The following is a 6,021-nucleotide window of genomic DNA, read 5'->3' as shown; positions in this document are numbered from 1 at the left end:
AAATTACTTTAAAATGACATCAAGTCATCAAGAATCTTTCAAAATGGTTAAACTCTTTAAATGTTTTACAAACTCTTTTTAAACTTATATATTGTCAAAAATCATACATATATGTATATATATATATATATATATATATATATATATATATATAGTTATATAAATAAGATTTAAAGGGCTTAGGACTGATAACTCGGTTTGCTTCCTTTTCCTTGTTTGGATGTGAACTTATATATATATATATATATATATATATATATATATATATATATATATATATATATATATATATATATATATATATATATATATATATATATATATATATATATATATAGTTATATAAATAAGATTTAAAGGGCTTAGGACTGATAACTCGGTTTGCTTCCTTTTCCTTGTTTGGATGTGAACTTAGAGTATAGTTATTTGTCCGAATGTCGTTTAAATTTTAGTTATATATATTTATATATGTATATAAATATAAAAGTATTTCCAATCAGTTTCAATACCTTTGCAACATGTTGAGCAAAGGTGTGCATTCATTATCAGTTGTTAAAATACAGAATGTACTAGTAAACTATAATATGCATAGTTTAGAGGATCAATACACACTATTTTCTAGAACAGAGGAACATACACAAATCAATACATACATACTATTGCTATAAATTACAAAGTATACTACACACTATAATAAGAACATGAAGGAACATACATACTATAACAAGACCAAGAAGGAACATACATACTATAACAAGAACAAAACAACTAAAATGTGAGATACTATTTCTTGGCATAGCAATATACTTGCTTGTCAAGTTTTGTAACCAGAGTCTCCTGGAGGGAGAGCATGAGTTTGTGTATAAATCTATACGGGATTGACCATCCCACACCTTGCTGCTAGCTACAGTGGGACCTGTAGGTCTACGGGTGACAAATGTCATATCATCTTCGTCGCCTGAAGAACGTTGTGTTTTATACTAAGTCAATCAAGTATGGTTATAACCTCAATCACATTTTAACTTTAATTAACCAGTTTTGTTTTCAAGCTAGTTAATGCATCGGTAGTGTATTTTATTCAACACTACTATAAATCTTCATTTTCCATTACATTCATACATTGATATTCTCACATGAGAAATGCATACTATTTTCTAGTAAAGATAGTCTTATAAATATGGAAAACATACATTTTATACTATTTCAAGTACAAACATACATTTTATAAGAGAACAGAACATACAAAACAGTTGAGACTTGGTAGAAGACTACCTTTCATAAAAGCAGGAAATATAGGATTTTCTGGGAAATATACAAACATTATCACTAGTCAGATACAACCATTTTTACTATACATATACAAACATTTTCATGAAACAATGGCAAACTATTAAAACTTAAATGCTTATGAAACTCACCAACTTAAATGTTGATACTCTCTTTCAAAATAATTTGTATTCTCAGGGAACTAGTAGACAGGTGTTCCAGCAGGTTTTGGAGAAGACGGCAGGGACGGAGCTACATAGTTACATGAGTGGGCCTTGGCCCACCCTACTCCAACTTGAGGGTATATATATAATTGTGTTAGTAAAAAAAATTTAGGCTATAAATTGTAAATTTGTAACAGGGCCCACCATCTAAAACATTAAATTATGTTTATTTTTTTTAGCAGCAAAATCTATTTAGCATTACGGATACATCTTGCTGGCATCTCTAATCGCAATTCATATCATCATTCCCATGTTCCTATTGCATTAAAACATTTTAAAGTTTAAGCTCCAATTCACCGAGTGTTATCGGGTTTGTATTTTTTTTTTTGTTATCTTAATTAATCAGTTTGTTTTATTTATATCTTATGCAATTTTTAATTGACTTGGTTATGACCAATTTAGCAGTAAGGTTTGCGTTGATTTTATACTTTTATCGTATACATATTTTATAAATTAAGTTGTTAATTGTTGTTATGAAATAGTTATTTGAATAATTGTACTATGTGTTATTGTATTACATATAAGTTTGCTTTGTATAATAATATAAGATTATGTTTGTAATTGAATTTTTATGTGATTAGTAAATTTTGTTGAGCAACGGGGACAAAGCAAAAAAAATTAGATTTACTTTTCACGCATAATGTTTTACCAAGAGGTGAAGAGAAAAATACATCATCGCCATCTTTATCGATTGGGAAACCTTCATAAGATAGTAACCATTTATCATCTTCAGGAAATTGATACAAGGTTCAATGAAAGAGTTGTAGAGCTTTTAGAACTTAGTCTTGCTTTGGATCCAAAAAAGGGATATAAACGCTTTAATTGCGATTCTATTTGCAAACTTGCAAAAAAATATTATTATCTTGATTTCACAGAACAGTAAATATATGTTCAAAATTTTTAGTTAAAGCACTTTGAAACTTATGTGAAGGATCATCCATTTTTGGGAAACTTCTCATCTATTGTTGAAGTATGTCGAGGCTTAGTAGAGACAGGAAAAGCAAGTCATTACTATCTTGTTGATAGATTGACTCGGCTTGTGTTGACCCTTCTGGTGTTTACTGTACAACTACTACTGCGCGTGCATTTTCCGCCATGAAAATTGTGAAAAATAGACTATATAATAAAAGATGGATGATGATTCTATTGTTGATACTCTGGTTCTTTACATCGAAAAAGATATCGCTAGTATTTTCAGTTTAGACTCTATTTTAGATTATTTTAATGATGTAAGAGAGCGTTGTGTGCAACTTAAATGAACAATTTACTTTTAAAATGCATACATTGTTACATTTTGTTACTGTTTGAAGTATTTTGCGACTAGTTTATAGTTTGCAAATTATTTGGCATACCCTAAAACAAATTCTCGCTACGCCACTGTTTAATGCCTAATCCGTTAAAGGAAACACCCATAGAGGAAAGACAAGCCCGATCATTGACTTTGCATGGATGAAAATATATTTTGCTTCGTAAGCTGAAAACTTACGATGGAAAATTTGCAATGAAAAAGTCCTCGTCAACAAAATTATATATAGTGTAATGTTGATAATGGATCAATAGCTAAGGAAGACTAGATGGAAAATTCGTTGAATGTTTGTACGAGGGAAAATAAGAAGATGAGTCATTTGGGTGTATTTCATGAGATAAGCACAAAGATATAATATTAACTGATTTTATTTACAAAAAAAAAAAAGTCATGTTTGACCTCTGACTAATTAAAGAGAGCAAGCAGAGAGACGAATGGTGCCCTGTTTGCTTTCCTAGTGGTACATATTCCATTCCATTTAACAAGCCAATTGCGTGTAATCAGATTTAAAATACTATAAGCTGGAGGATTGAAAAAGGGACAGAGGAACAACCTCCACAATTTTATAAAATATGTGACGCGTAATACATACTTGTGAAGTGAGAAAAAACATAATGCAAACATTGTATCCTTCATCTTATATATGAATATCGTTGTGGATGTCCTTTTTCATGTGTTTGCTTGTTCTTCCCTTCATATTTTGCAGCAATGTGTATGTGTGTTGTGACATCATCTCCTCACTGCCTCCTCCCTTATTAGATTTTTGTCAGTATTATACTTATTTTGTTGGAATTACATACTTCGGATAGAATCGGAACAAATCGGTCAAATGTCAAAGTCAAAGTCGGTTAAATTACAAAAATATCAATTTATTCAAATTGTCAATACTAAAAGTCAAAATTAATCAGAAACTCATATAGTAATACCTAATTTAAACTTTATGACTCTATTTGTTCCTCTCCTCCTGCGTGATTCATCTCTCTATCTCAGTCTCCCTCTCCCTCTCCTTGTCGCACATATCTCTCCCTCATTGTATTGATGTTAAACACTATAATATGATTCTTTTTACTGTTATTTACTTATTTTTTTTAGGTTATTGGTAGTATTTAATTTTTTAAATAAACTTTTTTTATAAATTAGAGTCCCTGGATACTGCCTAGCGGATCTTACAGCCAAGTGTCTCAAAAAATTTCCCAATTCAAACAGATATAAGTATAACAACAAATTTTACATAATTTCTTGTTTGGGGGATTTGTGTATGGCCTTGTCCTTGGTTTCCTGTAGTGAGTTTTAGAAGTATAGCAATCTCATTGACTTATCTGTTTATCTGCTACAAACATATCTAAAGTTTCTTAACAAAAAGGCATTCAAATGAATACATGTATATTCACATCATGCATATAGGGAACTTGAGAAGAGTAAAGAACATTGAAATTACACTATATACATCAGACAACAGATGTCAATTCAATGCAGATCCTTCATCAACAGATTTGAAATTTGGAGTACTGTTGGTCTTCCGTTTGGATTGGAGTTCAAACATGCTCTTCAAGACTCAGCACCGACTTAACTTGTTTCTCAGCTTGTGGTGAGGGAAGTGGAATTCGACTATCTCCCACATTTGGTAATACCAGATAATCAGCAGAGAATTTTGGTAGTTCACCAGGATGCTTTCCTATGATCACTTCTAGTGCAACAATGCCAAAGCTATACACATCACATTTCTCGGTCACCACCATCGTATAAGCAAGCTCTACAGTATATATATATATATATATATATATATATATATATATATATATATATATATATATATATATATATATATATATATATATACCATGAAACTTTAAATAAATGTAGAACTAACATCACAAGATTACATTACCTGGTGCGATATAACCATAGGTGCCTGCAATTGAGGTCCAGTTTGATGAATCAAGCTTTAAAAGCTTGGACGTCCCAAAATCAGAAATATGTGCCTCAAAATCAGAATCAAGAAGGATATTGGAAATTGAAATGTCTCTATGAATTAAAGGAGGTGAGCAGTCGTGATGCATATAGGCCAAACAATTAGCTATAGCCCTTACAATATTGACCCTTTTCAATCAATCCAATTCTTTTGCTAAGACATTGCTTTTTAAGATTGATCCAAGGCTTCCCTTTTCAAGGTATTCATAAATCAAAAATCAGTGGCGAGCATGTGAACAATATCCGTAAAGTTTCACTATGTTTCGATGCCTTATGTTTGTTAATGCTCGTATCTCATTAAGGAAACCATTATGATCAACATTCTCAGATGATGATGAGTGAAGTTTCTTGACGGCTACCACATTGTTAGGTTGTAGCTCGGCTTTGTACACAGTCCCATATCCTCCGGTTCTAATAGAGTATGCTTCATCAAAACTGTTAGGTAAAATATGAAAGGTTGAAAACATGTGGCTATGCATGTGAAATAAAAGAATCAATTGTTGGACGGCTAATGTGAATGGAAGGAAATTCAACGTCAACATTTGCGGCTTTCACATTTGAGTACTATTGTCACGACGACTCAACATTTGCGGCTTTCACATTTGAGTACTATTGTTACGACGACTCAATTTCATGTGCAAATTGCGGCTCTCTCACCTATATATATGCATGTATGTTTTGCATATTTTGTGTGCAAAAACTTGAGAGAACATCAAGTGTAGAGTGTCAAGCCAATTGTAATCTTGTGAGTTTTAATAAAATTCTCTAGTTGCAGCCCGTGGACGTAGGATTTGCACCGAATCCGAACCACGTAAAATCCTTGTGTTCTTCTTGCTTTATTTTCGTGAGTTTGTGTGTGTGTGATAGTGTGTTTCCGCTGCGTGTACCCGGTCCGGTTCCTAACAACTGGTATCAGAGCCAGATTAGCGAGGTTTGGAGGGTACAATCATTTTTTTTATCACGCACGAGTGTACCTGATTTGTATCTTGTTTGTCGTAATGGCTGAAGACAAGGTTGTAATCGAAAAGTTCAACGGTTCTGATTTTAGCTGGTGGAAAATGCAACTAGAAGCATTGCTATGTCAGAAAGACTTGGACGTGGTACTCGGAGACAAACCGGAGAAAATGGAAAAAGCTGCTGAAGATGCGTGGAACTCAAAGGACAAGAAAGCCAAGGCGGTTATTACATTGTCGTTGACGAAGAGCGTTGCTTTCAACATCATGAATGAAACCACGGCACGTGGTATGATGGAGG

At 32.4% G+C, this 6,021-nt stretch overlaps 1 pseudogene; it reads right to left on the bottom strand.

Annotated features, from left to right (window-relative positions):
* Window positions 1–4,331: 4,331 nt before the first annotated feature.
* On the bottom strand, window positions 4,332–5,234 carry LOC145142342 (MDIS1-interacting receptor like kinase 2 pseudogene; annotated as a pseudogene).
* Window positions 5,235–6,021: the final 787 nt, after the last annotated feature.

The sequence above is a fragment of the Lactuca virosa genome, unplaced genomic scaffold (assembly GCF_052849685.1).
Source record: "Lactuca virosa cultivar CGN04683 unplaced genomic scaffold, Lactuca_virosa_CGN04683_v6 scaffold_20, whole genome shotgun sequence".
In the NCBI taxonomy this organism is placed as follows: Eukaryota; Viridiplantae; Streptophyta; class Magnoliopsida; order Asterales; family Asteraceae; genus Lactuca; species Lactuca virosa.
The sequence above is the reverse complement of the archived record's forward strand: the minus strand, read 5'-3'. Positions and strand labels throughout refer to the sequence as shown.